Source organism: Prionailurus bengalensis, chromosome A2, assembly GCF_016509475.1.
Source record: "Prionailurus bengalensis isolate Pbe53 chromosome A2, Fcat_Pben_1.1_paternal_pri, whole genome shotgun sequence".
Lineage (NCBI taxonomy): Eukaryota > Metazoa > Chordata > Mammalia > Carnivora > Felidae > Prionailurus > Prionailurus bengalensis.
Genome location: NC_057348.1, coordinates 142,744,892 through 142,762,660, shown reverse-complemented (window position 1 = coordinate 142,762,660; position 17,769 = coordinate 142,744,892). Strand labels below are relative to the sequence as shown.

Below are 17,769 nucleotides of genomic sequence, written 5' to 3'. Positions count from 1 at the left end.
GTACATACCATGTATAATACATATATGTATTTGTGATCTACCCTAAAAATATTGAGTTATAAAATTCAAAATATTATTAATATCTTTATTTATTATGTGCTCAACTCTGGGCCGCATACTATAGTGAAGTAGGAGGAGTAATAAAGTGTCTAGACCTAGATCTAGACCTATAGGTCTACAAAGGGATTTATTATAGGAATTGCCTAACCCAATTATGGAGACTGAGAAGTCCCATGATCTTCCATCTACAAGCTGGAGAGCCAGGAAGGTCAGTTCCAATCCAAAGAACCGGGGGGGGGGGGGGCAGTGGTATAAGACTGAATCCAAAAGCCCAAGAATTGGGGGCTGGGGAGCACAGGGTGGTATAAATCCTGGTCTGAATTCTTAGGCCTAAGAACCAGGAGCATTGATGTCCAAGGGCAAGAGAAGATAGATATCCCGGCTTGAGCAAAGACATAAAATTTGTAGTTCTTCTGCCCTTTTATTCTATTCAGGCCCTAAATATATTGGCTGATGCCCACCCATATTGGTTAGGGGCATCTTCTTTACATGGTCCACTGATTCAAATGACAGTCTCTCTCAGATGCACACTCACAGACATACCCCAAAATAACGTTTATCTGGTCATTCCTTAGCCTGTCAAGTGGACACATAAAATTGACTCCAGCATACAATTATTTGTCTAATCCAATAATACAGAAATACATTCAGAAATGTGGAATGGAAATGAATTAGACTCGATGTTGAAAGGTGGAAAGGTTTACATATAATGAAGACAGGGAAAGGACATGGAATTAAGAAGTGAGAAAAAAGGTGGTTTTTCAAAGTGATAAAATTAGTTTAATTCAGTGGTAGGATGGAAGCAGATTCATACATGAGGCTTTGGCAGAACATTTTTCCAAGTGTGGCCTGAGGATACCTGGGGGTCCGCCCAAATATTTTACATAGCTGTGAAGTAAAAACTATTTTTATAATAATAGAAAAATATCTTCTTTTTCACTGGGTTGACCTTTGCACTATTGATGCAAAAGCACTTGTGGGTAAAAGTGCTCATTCCTTAACATGAATCAAGACGCTGACACCAAAACTGTGCTATTAGTCATTATATTCTTCACTTATATTTGGGGTGGGGGTAAGCAATCTCAGTTGATTGCTATTGATGAAGTAGTCAGAATTCCTAATTTCATTAAATCTCGACTTACCAGGTTTCTACATGACGAAAAACGAAGCACTTCTAAACTTCCAAAGGTAGATGGTTGTCTCAAGGAAAACTCTTATGAGATTGAGTTGCAAGCTGAACTAGCTGCTTTTTTTCATGGAATGCCATTTTTACTTGGAAAAATGGCTGACAGATAAATTATGGTTATTCAAACTTGGGTATATGGCAGATATTTCCTCAAAAACGAATGGAGTAAGCTTGTTACTTAAAACGACTGATGTTATTTGTTGCCAATAATAACATTTGAGGTTTCAAGCAAAAAGTAGAATTTTGGAAAACACGTACTATCACCGTGAGCTTGATAGCTTTTCAATTCATAAAGAATTTTCTGACGAGACAAATGGTGTTGTTAACAAATGTAATTTTTAATAATGTATAATGAAATGTGTCAAAATGAAAGACTAGTATAGCTTGGTGAGCAAAGTTTTACCCAGTAATAAATACACGATGTTACAAAATCATACAGGGATGAAAGATCCATTCAAAATGCAAAAGAGATGAATGGATTTTTAAAACATTTTTTTTCCACCTTTTTATTTATTTTTGGGACAGAGAGAGACAGAGCATGAACGGGGGAGGGGCAGAGAGAGAGGGAGACAGAATCAGAAACAGGCTCCAGGCTCCGAGCCATCAGCCCAGAGACTGACGCGGGGCTCGAACTCACGGACCGCGAGATCGTGACCTGGCTGAAGTCGGACGCTTAACCGACTGCGCCACCCAGGCGCCCCAGATTTTAATATAATAGGATATGGAAAGTTTATTGACATTGTTTCAGATTCTGTGTTACAACTAACCTTTAAGAAACTACTATGGTTGAGTAATAGGGTAATATCAAAGAAGAATATCGATAATTATCTGTAAAGGTTATTAAAATACTCCTCCATTTTCCAACTGTATTATCTATGTGAGACTGAGTTTTCTTTATATACTTTAACCAAAACAACATAGAACCATACACAGCATATAGAAGAAAATAGAATCCAGTTGTCTTCTATTAATCTGGGAAATAATGCTATTTGCAAAAATGGAAAACAAAAGAAAACAAAAGCCACTGCTCAATGTTCTTAAGTAATGTACAAACAAATTTACTTGTGTATTTATTTATGATATTTTGAATAAATACTTTTCAAAAAATATGTTTACTTTTGAAACATATAATGGGCTAAACATTTTTTTTAATTTCATAAATACATATTCTTTTAAATTTCTCTTTTAATTTCAAATACTGCAAATATTGACAGCTAGAACCCACATAAACAAAAGCACTTAGGTACCCTCAATAATTTGTAAGATTTTAAAATCTTGAATCCAAAAAGGTTGAGAATTGCTACTTGGGCAGAAAGGTAACCATGAAAGATTTTTGAAATTTCAGTTTTGTCTTACTTACACCCAGCCTTTATACTACAGTAGGGAGCTGTGGTTTTAATTCCTTTTTAAATCTTCTTAAAGACCAAGCTCTTTAACATTCGTTTCATATAAAAGCCCCAATGAAAATCCCTTAGCTTTCTTCCCCAGACACCACTAACCATTTTGTGTATTACAATTACTTACGGAGATGAAGGGCAAACTCTGCTATGCTATTACACACCCTCGTGCCTTTGCTCCCGTTCTTCCCCTTGCCTGGAAAACTCTTCATTTCCCCCCCACCTCACCCCCCCGCCCTTCCTATCTTTAACTTGTCTATCAAGATCTATTTTGGGCACATCTCCTTCAGGAAACTGTAACTGAACTCACAATCAGGGTTCCGTGCTCTTTCTTTGTGCTTCTATATCTCAATTTTAGCATTTAACATATCACTGTGGCATTTTTGCTTCTGTATCTGTTTTCTCTTGTGATTAATAAACTTCTTGAGGACACAGGCCTGGTGACTAATACATTGCTGTCACTTTAAAATGCTTGCTTGCTTTAAATTTTCTTGCTTAATAATGCTTAATAAATGATAATAAATTATTGCTTTAAAATGATATAATAAAATGCTAATTAGGAGAGTTAATCGTGTAACAGCCTTCAAAATGATTTTAAGTCAAGAGGATCAACAATATGACTTAAGAACAATTCTGATGAACAAAGTGCATAACTCAAACTTTCTTTTTCTCCTCGTTGACGCGCAGCTTAAGTAACTTAGTTTTGTAAAAAAAAAAATCTTTAACAATAAATTCATGCAAACACAACTTTACTCAGCTTTCCAAAGAAGGAGGCTATTATTTAATATCTTTAATAACATATTTATTTTACAAAGGCTAACTCTGGCATTTTAAGGTCATTGTTGCAAATTTGATTTCATGAAAATCTGTGCAAGAGTTTTTAATATAGAGTTTTAACATATTGACTTGTTATAGGGATCATGACTGTTTCAACCACTATGCTAATATTAAATTAACGAATAAGCTAAATTTAATTTCTTATTTGAATTAAATGTGGTCTTTAAATAGTAGTTACATTTTACAATGAGCACTTTCTAAGTGCTCACCGACCTACAAAGAGGCAACTTTACTTTTATCTGGACACAGAAAGGGCATTTGACTGCAGGACTGATAGATAAGTGCTTATCATTCATATTTCTACACATTAATGCTATTGGACTGCATGCAAGGAGCAACAGGTACTTGTTTAATCGCTTTTCCAGGTGTCTTTCTATTTAAGCTATTACCTTCGTCATCATGAGTGCCTATTAGCATACTGCCTGGGTTGAGTTTCCTCAGCTTTTTTGCCCAGGGCTGCCCTGCTGTGGCTCCATCATTGGGGTAACCAGCTGTTACTTATTTAAAGCTTCCATCACTTTGTATGACAGAAGAACTTAATTATGCCCTGCTTTGGAGATGTTAAATGAAATTATCTTCAAAACAAGTGCACTTCATTTAATATTTTTCTCCATCAAGTACTTGAACTGTGACATTTACGTCATAAGCACTAGGTAAGCAGACACTTTATAAATTGAGGCCTTCAGATAGAGTAATTATCGTTGAGGCAGAGCACGGCTCTAAAGAACCCGAGATAAAAATTGTGGTGGCTGATGCTCAGGTCTGTATAAAAGGGTTTGGGGAAAATGAAAATGTGATAAACAGATAATGAGCTGCAGTTATCTACACTGTGGACCAAATGTTTTTCAGATATGGGGTGGGGTCACACTCGCGGTTGTTGTAGTCCCTTTGGTGGAACAGAAAATCTGTTGAGGATGAAGATGGAAGGTCAGCTAACGGTTAATAATATATGCAATGTTCGAATGGCTCCTTTGGAAAGTCTGTTCAGTTGGAGGACTACATTTCACTTGGGAAGGTGGAAAATAGAATATTCCAAATCGTCTTAGGAGAGCAACTGAAACGGATTAAATGTGTTTGACGTTGCTGAGAGGGAAGGACTGAGCAACGGTCATTTGGATTTGCCAACACGAAGGTGAAGTTAAGTGCAGTTTTCATAGAGCCTGACTGGAATGGGTTCAACAGACACTGGGAGAAAGGCAAGTGGATTCAGCACGCAGAGATAACAATTTCACTGAATTTTACAGCAAAATGACGAAAATGACGATTTTTAATGGTTGGGAATTAGGGAAATCATCAGAAGTGCTGTCCCTTAACAGGTAAAAGAGATGGACTCTTGCTCACAAATGGTGAGTTGGCCTTAGATCGTGATAATAGAAAAGACAGAAATAATTGTTACGGAAGCCAGTAGATTCAAATGTGGTTCAGAAGTATGTGGAAGTTCTCTGTCTTTTCTGTTTTCTCAGTGAAATAACAACCAGTTATCAGATAAAGGTGAGAAGAGTGGGTGTTGCATTTTGAGGAAGGAGATGTAAATTAGCCATGTTCTTGAGAAGTGGGGCAGCGATTTCACAAGAAGCTAATAGCATTGAAGGAGGCCTAGTTGAGGCCTACCATCAATAATTTAAAATGAGGCCAATTTACAAGCTCACTTTTAGCTTTCCAGTGGGTGCAGGCATAAAAGCCGCAGCGAGTTATATTTAAACAGGCTTGGGATTCAGTTTTCTGGAATGAGCAATGACAGGAGAGAGGAATAAGGGAGTGGAGGATGTTTGCCAAGCAATGTTTTTAATGGCAGCCAATGAAATCCAAGACATAAGGAAGGACTAGAGGAATGGGAGAGGGCTTAAATACTGGTGTATTGTTGGAAAAAGTCAGGTTGAAGAATGATTAGCACTGGTACATACAGAAGGAAGACGCTTGAAAGAGTAGGACGGTGGTCAGAGCTCAAAATGCTGTAAGCTGGGACTTTGGCAAACGTGCAGTTATTATGAAGGCAAATGGGACGAAGAGCACAATTATTGCAAGCAAGGGATGCAAGAAACTGAAGAGGCCATGGAATTGGACCAATGTAGATTTAGATACTGGTATCGACAATAGTGGGAGAGAGAGAAATAATTAGTCTGATAAATCTTCAATATTACATAAATGGTACTTTGTCTCCTTTCTTGTTATTCAGCATTTTGATTTTGTTTGTAGCAGTTGTGTCTGATTTTAGGCATGTGACATGGGCAGATATTGAAATTTTATGGTCAATACCACATATCCAAAATGTCCTACAGCACTTTATGGTCTTTATGGTTTATGAGATGATTTCACATGCATTATCTCATTTTATTTTCATAGTTATCTAGTGAGACAATTAGAGATGGTATTGTTGTAACAGTTTTATAGATGAGGAAATTGAAGTTTGATGATATTAAATCATTTGCCAAAGTTGGTATGGCTAGGAAATGACAGACTTTCCGTGGGAATACATTCCACATTGATATGTTTTGAGAGTGTTAAAATGGAAGAAATTTATTAAATATCAAAACCAAATAGATTTATCTCATCCTTTGATGGTTTTATAAAAGCCTGGCCTTTGCATGAACATTTTTATGCAATGAGAATTTATGCTAAGAAAATGTATTATTTTTAAATTCTAAGACACACTTTAGTTTGGTGATAAAATATACTTTGATTTTTTTTTCTGTCCTTTCCTTAAACACTGAATGTTTTTATTTTTTAAGAACTTATAGTATTCTTAAGATGCCTTGGTTATTATAAGGCAATATGTTATTAAGAATGTACATATTACTTAACAGGTGCTACACTAACCATTCTTATGAATAAAGATATAAAAGTAAGTACAATACTGGAAGCAGCAATTCAACAGAACATTAAAACACTTACAAATGGAGACGATAATAAATATACCAGGGTATCTAGTTAACTGGTCAAATCATAAAAGCCTTAAGATCCTATCAGTGGACCATGTAAAACAAAAACAAAACAAAACAAACAAAAAGACAACCCATGAAACTTCCAATACCTGTTATTTTTTAAAAGACAAAAATATCTTTGAGAAAAATAATAATAGAGAGATGTTCCCATTTTATAATGAAGTGTATGCATCTTAAAAATTTAGCATCATTCATAATGATGAGATTCCAGAGGGATTCTTGACAAAATCAGCAACAAAAGAAGGATGTTTATTTGCATCAGTTTTATTTAGAATTTGTCCAGAAATTTAGGCTAGTGCAATGAGACATTAAACAGAATTAAGAGTCCCAGTTCTTGACAAGGAAGAGGGAAAAGTATCTTTCTTTCCACCTACCATATCCCTAGAATATCAAAAGACATCAAATAAATGCTTCTTACATTAATAAGAAATTTTAGGGCACAATACAATGACCACATACATTATAAATAGCAAACAAAAAATCAACATCTTTCTTCTATCCTACCAGTTAGAAAATGTAATGGGTAAAAAAAATACCCCATTAATAATGGAATCATTAAATTCCAAGAATAATTCTAATAAGAAAATATAATAAAATCTAACTTCTTTTTTAAAAATTTTTTTTAACGTTTATTTATTTTTGAGACAGAGAGAGACAGAGCATGAACAGGGGAGGGGCAGAGAGAGAGGGAGACACAGAATCTGAAATGGGCTCCAGGATCTGAGCTGTCATCACAGAGCCCGACGCGGGGCTCGAACTCATGGACCGCAAGATCATGACCTGAGCCAAAGTCGGACGCTTAACCGACTGAGCCACACAGGCGCCCCAATAAAATCTAACTTCTAATAAAAATATAATATAGGATAATAATTCTAACAAGAAAATTACAGGATCCCGTTCAAAGAATGAAAACAAGATTTGAAAAAAGTATGCATTCTGTAGACAGGAAGACTGAAACAATGTAAAAAGCCAATTCTTAAAGTAACCAAAATTCATTAAAATTAATATCCTATATCTTAAAAATCACTGTTATCAAATTAGGAATAGAAAAAAAAACTTTCTTAGGGACACCTGGGTGGCTTAGTCAATTAAGCGCCCAACTTTGGCTCGGATCATGATCTTACGGTTCAAGAGTTCAAGCCCCACCATCAGGCTTTGTGCTGACGGCTCAGAGCCTGGAGCCTGCTTCAGATTCTGTGTCTCCCACTCTCTCTGCTCCTCCCCTACTCACGCTGTCTCTTTCTCTCTCAAAAATAAATAAAAATTAAAAAAAAAAGAAATAAAAGAAAAAAACTCTCTTAATTTGATAGCGAATAGTTAAATAAAATGCAGCGAAAATCCTACTTAATGGTACATTATTGAAAATTTTCTCCCTGAATTCAGGGGGAAAAACAAAGATACCCATTATCACTGTTACTCAGTGTCATGATCGTATTCTTACCCAGTGTAACATGCCAAGACAGACAAATAAAAGGCATAAAGTTTAAAAAGGAAAAAAACTCTCATTATTTACAAATGACATGAATTGTGAATATAGATATTCTAAAGGACCCTACGGCTAAGCTGTTAGAATTAATAAGTAAACGTAACAAGGTCACTGGATATAAGCCAATATATATAATTAGTTGTATTTCTATATAGAAAATGAACACACAAAGATGAAATTTTATAAAGAATTTCTAATAACATAAATACCAAATACCTAGAAATAAATCTGACAAAATAAGCACATGATCTCTATACTGAAACTATTAAATAATATGGAAATATATTAACAAGAGGAACTAAATGAATGGAAGTACATAAAACATTCCCAGATGGGAAGACTTAATTTGCAAAGATATCAAATATGCAAATTGATCTATATACTAATGCAATCCCAATCAAAATTCCAGTAGGTGTGTGTGCATGTATGTGTATGTGTATGAAAATTGAATTGGAATTGTAAAGGACAAAGGGTATCCAAGGATATTTATCATCTATTAATCTGTCACCATCTATCTATCCATTTACCTGTCTATCCATCATCTATCTATTATCTATCTATCTATCTATCTAGTCTTAGAAGTTGGTTCTGCTTCTCTGGTTGAATCCTGACTGATATGATCTATAAATGTTTTTGTTTAAATAAATCCATTTCTAGTAGTAATTCTAAAGAAGTATTATAATCAAAGTAAAAATACCTGAGCAAAAGATATCCATAAAGATGTGGTGGAAGTAGAAAATATGTAGTAAATGGGAGATAAATGAGGGACTAAAAGTTCAGGCTTTGAAATACAGATAAGGAGTGATGAGGAAAGTAATTTTAGATAATATGGCCCCAAATAGAAACAAAAATCTAAATATATAACACCAGGATATTAATTTAATTTGTTGTCAACAGGATTGAAATTATGCAGCTATTAAAATTTGATTAAGAAACATGGGAATTATCTAAGAAGTGCTTTTGAATGTTGCCAAATACTGAATATTTGCAGTATTCTAATTATGTCAAATGTATGTTCATTTAAATATAATATAAAAACATAATTTACCATATAAAATGTAACAACTGAAAGCTTTTGTTACAAATGAGTTAACTTTCTAAAAGGGAAATTAGCCTCATGCAAAGATCACAATTTCCTAAAGTAAAAAGAAAATATACGGTAACACATTGTATGTCTTTTGACACACCAAAATTCACCAAAAACTGCATACTGTAGAACTCTGAGTTATCAATGGACTGAATGCATATAATGTATAGTTCTTTTGAAGTAAGATAAAGTTTATAAAGAATTTCTTATTGGCCTTGTGTAAATACATTGATAAATACAAACTAGTGTTCAAAAGGGTTGCAAAATCAACAGTAAATAAATAGTCCGTAAGCATATATTTGCAAAGAGCTACTCAATTATTATGTTCCTAAATAAAAAAAAAAACTGATAGTTTTAAATTTTTATTTTCTAATTCATTAAGATAATCCCTACTTCAAAGACAGGAGTAATTCTCTATGAGGCCAATTAACTTTACTCATTGTCATGTTCGAAGAGTCATGCAAACCCCACTACAATCATATTTCTATAAATTTGTCTGGTCAACAAGGGATATGGCTTACTCGTTCACTTTATCCACTTCCTCAGTGGCAAGAGGGAGCTACTAAAAGGTGGTCTCATTTATATCCTTTCATTAGTTATTCTCTTTGTTGTTTTAATAAAACACACACATATACATTCATGTACCTGCAAAATGAAGGGCATATCTCCTTTGTTTAGTTTCTCCTTTGTTTAGTTTGTAAAAGCAATTTATACACAGTGTAGAAAATTTTAAAAATTTAGACCAAAAAACCAGAAAGAAAGAAATATTACCCATGACTCTATTGCTCATGAATAGTGAGGGCTAATGTTTTGGTTTCTTTCTAACTTTGGTCTTAGAGGTAAATGTCTTGAGATGGTAGCATAGATTCAGATCTGTCTCGACATATGTTATTCTTTAGATTATTGTTTCCCATGGCTATGCCATTATTTATGTATTCTTCTAGTTTTGGTCATTGGGTTATGCCACTTAAAAAATTTTAATAATAATTACTAACTATCATCTTTGTAAATAAGTCTTTGTTCACATATATGATTTTGTTTATTTTGTTTTTTCTTATTGATACAGTATTTATTTGTCTTCCCTCTGTCAAACCCTGAGCCAGCCACGTTCCCCAGACTGCCTGGGGAGATATAGGAAAAGGAGCAAACAGGGCAGAGGAGACACTGGAAAAAGACCTATGGGAAGTAGAGACAGCTCTGTCACATGGAGAAGAGGACGAGAAAGGCCACCACCATGCAAAAGAGTCCCATGGCCTCCGGGAGGGCAAAGCCCAGAATGGTGTAGGAGAAGAGCTGTTCAGGGAGGGCCTCCTGGCGTAACCAATGATGAGGCTCCCAAACGCAGTCCCTGTCCCAGCCCTGGAGCCAGCCACCCCTACCGTGGCAGCCCCAGCCCCAATGCACTTGGCTGCTGTGCCCTGTCCCTTGAAATGGCGCTGGTTCGGAAGCTGCGCCTGGGAATTCGTGAGGTCGGGGGGTGTGGGACTGCCAAGCTGCCAAGGCTCCATCTGTCAGTGTCTCCAGTGGTTTTAGCGACACTGCAGACAGTGACTGGCTCAGCAGCTGAGAGGTGCTCCTGACCAAGAAGGGGCAGACTAACTTTGCACTAAGGGACTTTGGCAGGAGAGTTGCTCCCAGTGCAGAAAAGACAGAGGGGCAGGGGGCAGGAAGAGCAAAGGTGATTTTATTTTAAGCAGAATGTATTCCTAATGAGAAATTACTGTCTTGGAAACAACAGAGAATCAAGTTAATATTTTTCATTTTTTTCCTGCTATTTTAAGTATTGATAGTAATAACTTTTCTTAGCAAGGAATGGATAGGTTTACCCTAGCTGATTATCAATTTTATGTTTTCCCCTTGAATACAGTGGGTTTTGTTTTTGTTTTTTAGAATTTATGAAACTTTGCTCCTTTTCCTTTCTTAGAGCTATAGAATCACTGATCTGGTCAAAGGGATCCCAGCTGTGGCACTCACTAGCCCTGTGACCTTGGGCAAGTGTCCTAATACTCTGCACCTCATTTCTTCATCTGCGAAGTGTGGATAAGCATTGTACCTCCTTCAGAGAGCTGTGAGAATTCCTATAAAGCGAAAATGCATGAGAAGTGCTTATAAAGAGCCTGGCACATAATAAACACTATTGTAAATATTTATTATTATCCTAGGTTTGGGGGAGCTCTCTGCCTACTAGTACTCTCTTTGGTTTTGTTCCAGTTAGTAACGCTCGCTTTCTCCACCCTGACTAGGGTTTTCTGAGTTCCCCACTGAATCATGATTTCCGCAGGATGACCTGATCTTTACCTCTAATTACCTCTTTGGCTTGGTTGTATTGTTTCAGTCTTACTGCCCCTGATCAACCCTTTGTGAAAGCCAGATGTTCCTAAATTCCTTATATTTAACAGAAAAGCTGAAGGCAGGAATACTTGAGGGAATATATTGGTACTGAATACCATTAACAGCCAACCATTGTATGTGATTTCAGTACTTTCAGAATGCTTTTTTATATGGTATACATAATCAACCCTGTTAGCTTATCAGGTCAGGAATAATTTTTCCTGTTTTACATAGGAAAAAAAGACTCATAGAAGTTAATTTATTGGCTCGGAGTTATCGTAACCAGGGGTGGCAAAGTCATGCATTTTAACTTTGGCTTTCTGACTCTCTTCATAGGATGGCCTTTCAACTGCACCAAATTGAGTCTCCAGAATATATTAGTTAGGCTTTGCTAGTGAATGCTGCTGTAATAAACAACTCAAAAAAAAAAAAAAAAAGCAACAGTGGTTTATTTGTCAGCTGCATTGCTTGTCAGGGATTTATAGTTGCACTGCTGAAGGACAGCCTCCATCTGGAATATAGATTCTCTTGGCAGAGAGAACAGCAGGAACCAACCACTCGATGCTTAAAGCTTCCTCTGCTCAGGCATGATGTACATTGTATCTGCTCACAACTTATTGTTGAAAACATATCACATGATGAGCCTTGATAAAGATGAGATGGAGAAAGAAATCCTTCCCTGAGGAGTGGTTCAAAAATACGACAATAAGCAAAGATGTGTAATCATTATGGGGAAGAGTGGAGTAAATAGTTAAGGGCAATAATATCTAAAAGAAAATCATGAATTAAAAAGGACACAGAGGGAAGTCTATGCAATAGAAACAAAGTATAAATGTTAAAAAAAGAAGTAAGTTATAAAACTTGGACAAAGTTTACTGTGTGAGGGAAGATTTCTCCATAATTCTGTAGTTTTTTTTTTTTTAATTTTCAGAGATTGGCAATAGTTGTTTCCAGTGACAAGGAAGTTGGTTAGAGGTAGTGTCAGATGTGGACTAGCTGAGGGAAAGAGGTCAAAAGAGAGAGCTGTACATCAGGCACAGGTGCTAAGTTGCTGACTTTGGAATTTTAGACGATTAATTTGACGGTCCAACTTCCTTTTGGAAGTGCTGAGTTATATAGGTTTACTTTCCTATAAACTCCCTCAGGTACTGAAACCTATATAAAGTGCCTGAAATGATTCTTCCTTGAAAATTTAATAGAAAACCTAGCTTGGTTCATTCTTTCAGTAACCAAAGAGCAAGGTCACTGAACCTAGGAATAAATTTCATGGCTTGGGATTATACTGATAGACTAGACACTTTGTTAGAACATGGTAATGATGTTCTCAAGGTCGATCATTACAATCCATCTGAGGATATTGTTAATTCATTTTTCTGACATAGCCATAGACAGTATCCTTCACTCAGCTCAGCCATCACACATTAGCCAGAGGGGCTGGCTGACCATTTGGTCAGTACAAATCCACCACCTGCAGAGAACTAACACAGAGTGATGCTCTGAGTACCCACTGGTTCCCACTCACATAACAATATGAAGCTGTTTCTGGCTTTCTGGCTGCTCTCCTCCATGTGGTCATTCAGGAATCGCTGTTTATTCAGTTTTACAGCCTTACCGTCCTCCAGTACCTCCTTAGCATACACAGCGAAAAGGCGAAAGGGGAAAGGGCTGCGGAGAAAGTACCCATACCTCTTGGTTTCTCATAGTACATTCTATAAAAACACTTTTATGACATTTGTCCTTTATTTTCACATGATATTGGTTGAAAACTAGTTAAAAGGTCACACTGTTTCTAGCCAGAGTTGCCCCTGCCTGATCAGGAACTTCCAAGAAACAATTCCATAAAATAGAAGGAGGAGCACACATTTTGATACCTATGTTACCCCCATGATCCCAATTTAAACTATGTGTTTTTTGCCTCAAAATGTTTTCCTTGTTAAGCTACCATATTTATAACTTTGCACCTAAAGCTTCTTGGTAAGAGTAATAAAAGAAAAAAAAGGTACAGGACTGTTTTTTTCCATAACATTAAAAGAGAGAGTACTGAGAGCCGTTTCCTCCATGGCAATTAAAGGTTTCACTGGGGTGTAGTTATTCCGAAGTCTGAAGCATCAATAGTTTGAACATATTTGGAAATCAGTCTATCAGATTTACCAATGGGATAATTTGTCCACGTAATTCTCCATGCCTGCTCTTAGGAACACAGTTTTAATAATAGCTTCCAGATGGTCCTCCAACTTAAAAATAGTTTGTTTCAAAATTCTGTTTATAGTTGACTTGTGGTCTTTAAGATATTACTTTATACACACAATGGTACATATGACAGTTGTCTTTATGCCATCCATAAAAGTTTATTTAATCTATCATCTAATAGGACCTTGGCAATGAAAACTATAGCAAATATTGTTGTTGGTAATTAACATAAAAGCCTACACATGTAAAGTCATTTTCTGAATATAAAATATTTCATTAAAATGTTGACACTATAATGTAGAAAACAGCTATTATAACTATGCATACTTTATTTGATATTAGCTCGGTTTACTTTTTTATTATTTAGAAAAATACAAGTTGCAGTACTTTATTATTTAGGATAATCCAGGTATTTTCACACTTGGAGAAGTCCACATTCTATCATGGTGACGTATGATCAAAGTTAACAGCCTTGATTTTAAAACACTTGGAACCAGTCATAATCAGTTTTATCGCAAAAGATCCCTGAACACATTTACATTAATCCTGGTACCTTAACAGGCTGTCTGGCAAGCCATTTCCTTACAGAAACATGCATTATGAGAAATGAGAAATGCCCATCCCTTCTGGATATTAGATACTTGTCATACCTGGGCAACAGTGCTCACATCACTGAAGCCTGTGAACACAACTCTATATTTATTCTAAGTGAAAAATAGAGTGACTTAAAGAAAAATACAGGCTAATGTAAATAATCTCTTACCCAAAACCAATATATTAAGCCACAAGTGTTTTTTACAACTTTTATTCCAAGAAACTAAAAAGACTATTTAAGATTCTGGCTGTGATCATGAGTATGAGTGGCTAAGATGGATGGAGTAAAGGACAACATCATTGCAAAGGAGGAGGATGAGGAAAATAAGTAATATATCGGGGGATTGGACAGACATGTACATGGATGTGGAATTTATCCAAAATAACCGCATTGCTTGTAAGAGTAAGAGGATGAATGAATCAATGAAAGAGGGCAAATGATGGCAAGTATAGAAACAAGAAGAGAGAGGGTATACGGTTGAATGTTATGACAGTTAATAAGGCAAGATATTTGAGGGAAAGGATGAGTCTGTAATGATCCAGAAACAGCAAAGGGGAGTATGGAATGCCCTAACCTATTGTCTTCCCTGAGGGATATGGATCTAGGAAATAAAAACAACCATCACTTGAGAGACTGGAAGAGAAACAATATTTTTAGGAGGAGAGAAGTTTCAGTGAAGGTTGCAGGGTAGAGGCAGGGAGAAGAGACTGGGGCTATGGAGGAGTTTGTTGGAGAGTGGCATTACAGAGCACTGTAAAGTTGGTTACAGGTGAGGGTAGGGTAAAGAGCTGAGTGAGTTTCAAGAAAGTTCCAGTATTCTGCTCGATGGTTCAGCAGAATATTTAATGTCAGAGCTCATCATTTTGGATGCTGACTGACAACTAGAAGAGTAATTTGGTGATTTTACTCTCAACAAAGCAACATAGGCCCCCAGGAGAAGACTCAGTTAGATACCAGTGAGTCAGGCCATTCAGGACCTAAGCAGTGGTTCAGTTGATCAGTCAAAATGAATCATCTGCATGCAGCGTATCAATGAGGCCAATTCTGGAACCATGCTTTCTGGAAGGGGAGAAATCTGAGATAAATTCTGGGTTCAGTATCCCAGGAGAGTTACATGCTTGAGATTTCTGATGGATTGATGGCTCTAGAATATGCTCTACAAATTTCATGGTTCTAGCTCATACTTCACAATGTCTTCTTCTAACTTACCTCATTTGCAGGACTATGCATAGGATGATATGAATGTCAAGAAATAATCCTGGTGGCTGGTTGAAACTACTGTGGAAGGGACCTTGAGTTAGTTTCTAGAAACTCCATTCTAAGTATATGCCTCTGCTAAAGCTGGACAAGGTTTTTCAGCTTTAATGGGATTGTAGAACAACCAAGCTCTCTTTCACACCATAGAGTTTATGGAATAATCTGTAGGAAGAGGAACTTTTAACTGTGGTAGAAAAGTGTAAGCCTTCTGAAAACATTCTCCACCTTTCACTGGTTGTTATTTGATAGCCACAACTTCTTTAGGCTGTGATTGCTGGGTGGGTCAATGTCTGAGACCCATTTGAAATAATTCTCTTTTCCTGAAAGCTGTCATCACTACAAATAACTGAGCTTCCAACATGAGGTACTTAGTGCCAATTTGTGTGCTCAGTACACAGTGAAGCAGATCACTGGTCTGATATTAGTAGCATGACTTCACCATGGCTAGGCATGAAGACTTGGGGAGGTCATCATATGTATTGGTAAAGTTCTGGTTTTCCTGAATGCTTCTGCCATTGCTGGCATTCAGGCAGATCCACGTGTCTGTGTCAGGCATGATAGGCAGTAATACAAAGTATAAAACAATATTAGATCTGAAGTATTTCCTCCATAGAAATCTGTCTAGGACACCTGGGTGGCTCCTTGTTAAGCATCTGACTTCTGCTCAGGTCATGATCTCATAGTTGGTGAGTTCAAGTCCTGCTTTGGGTAAGCTTGAGCCCTGCTTCGGGTGAGCTCATGTCCCACTCCGGATGAGTACAAGCCTTGCATCAGGTGAGCATGAGCCCTGGGTGAGCCCCACTTCTCTCTCTCTCTCTCTCTCTCTGCCATTCGTTCACTTGTGCCCTCTCTCTCGCTCTCAAAAAAAAAAAAAGAAGAGAAAATAAAAGAAAAGAAAAGGAAAGGAAAGAAGAAAAGAAAAGAAAAGAAAAAAAAGAAAAGAAAAGAAAAAAGAAAAGAAAGGAAATCTGGCTACTTTGACATTCATCTGTATCTTCTGGAGGCGTCAGTTCTAGGTACAAGATTTCCTTACACTGAAAGACACTCCTCTCTGGATCGGCCCAGAAATGGTGATATGATGAGGTCAGAACAAACAGAACATAGGCATTGGGCATGTACATGACAAAAGTAGGCAAAAATATTGCTGGAGCAGAGAAGCCATCATCCCAGAGTTACGGAAGATGCCATTCATCAGAGCTTGGGACACAGGGAAGGTTTGAGTCTTTGAGGCTAAGTCCCATATGGAGTCATAACCCTTTCAGAGAGGGCTATATTTATCCTTTCCCCAACTCACCTGTCTTAAGGCTCATCTTAGTAGAGCAGCCAATCTTAATATTCAGGCTCTTCATGGGGCGCCTGGGTGGCTCCGTCGGTTAAGCATCCGACTTCAGCTCAGGTCAAGATCTCGCGGTCCGTGAGTTCGAGCCCCGTGTCGGGCTCTGGGCTGATGGCTCAGAGCCTGGAGCCTGCTTCCGATTCTGTGTCTCCCTCTCTCTCTGCCCCTCCACCATTCATGCTCTGTCTCTCTCTGTCTCAAAAATAAATAAACGTTAAAAAAATTAAAAAAAAATATTCAGGCTCTTCAGAGACAGTCCATAGATAAGGGGTGAGTGAAGACCCTGCTCTGCAACTGTAATTAGTCTCTTCAGCTCTCTGGAGAAGGGTGCTCATCACCATTTTCCTCCTTTCCAAACACCAGGGAGACACGATAGATTAGAAGGGGATATGGGATATCAGGAAAACTGTTTCTGCCACTACATTTCCTGAGAACTTGGATCTCTAATCTGAAAGGGACAGCACTTCCTAAATTCTTAGGCACTACCTATCACAAGATATGATTTGCCTCTCTCTCTGTTTTTATCCTATTTTTTCTTCCTTCCCCTATGTTCATCTGTTGTGGTTCTTAAATTCCACATATGAATGAATATGATATTTGCCTTTCTCTGACTGACTTATTTCACTTAGCATGATACACTCTAGTTCTATCCATGCCATTGCAAATGGCAAGATTCATTCTTTTTGATTGCCGAGTGGTATTCCACTTGGGGTGTGTGTGTGTGTGTGTGTGTGTGTGTATCACATCTTCTTTATCCATTCATCAGTTGATGGACATTTGGGCTCTTTCCATAATTTGGCTATTGTCAATAGTACTGCTATAAATATTAGGATGCATGTGCCCCTTCGAATCAGCACTCCTCTATCCAGATACCTAGTAGTGCAATGGCTGGGTTGGAGGGTAGTCTTATTTTTAATCTTTTGACAAACCTCCATAATGTTTTCCAGAGTGGCTGCACCAGTTTGCATTCCCACCAATAGTGCTGAAGTGTTCCTCTTTCCCTGTATCCTCACCAACATCTGTTGTTGCCTGAGTTGTTAATTTTAGCCATTCTGACAGGTGTGA

The 17,769-nt window shown here is 37.1% G+C and overlaps 1 protein-coding gene and 1 pseudogene across 3 annotated transcripts in view; one reads left to right on the top strand and one right to left on the bottom strand.

The window, feature by feature from the left end:
* The window catches only part of GRM8 (glutamate metabotropic receptor 8), a 774,850-nt gene that overhangs the window by 737,298 nt on the left and 19,783 nt on the right, over nucleotides 1-17,769 (top strand). The window lies entirely within an intron of this gene.
* Nucleotides 10,043-10,645, bottom strand: LOC122486520 (annotated as a pseudogene).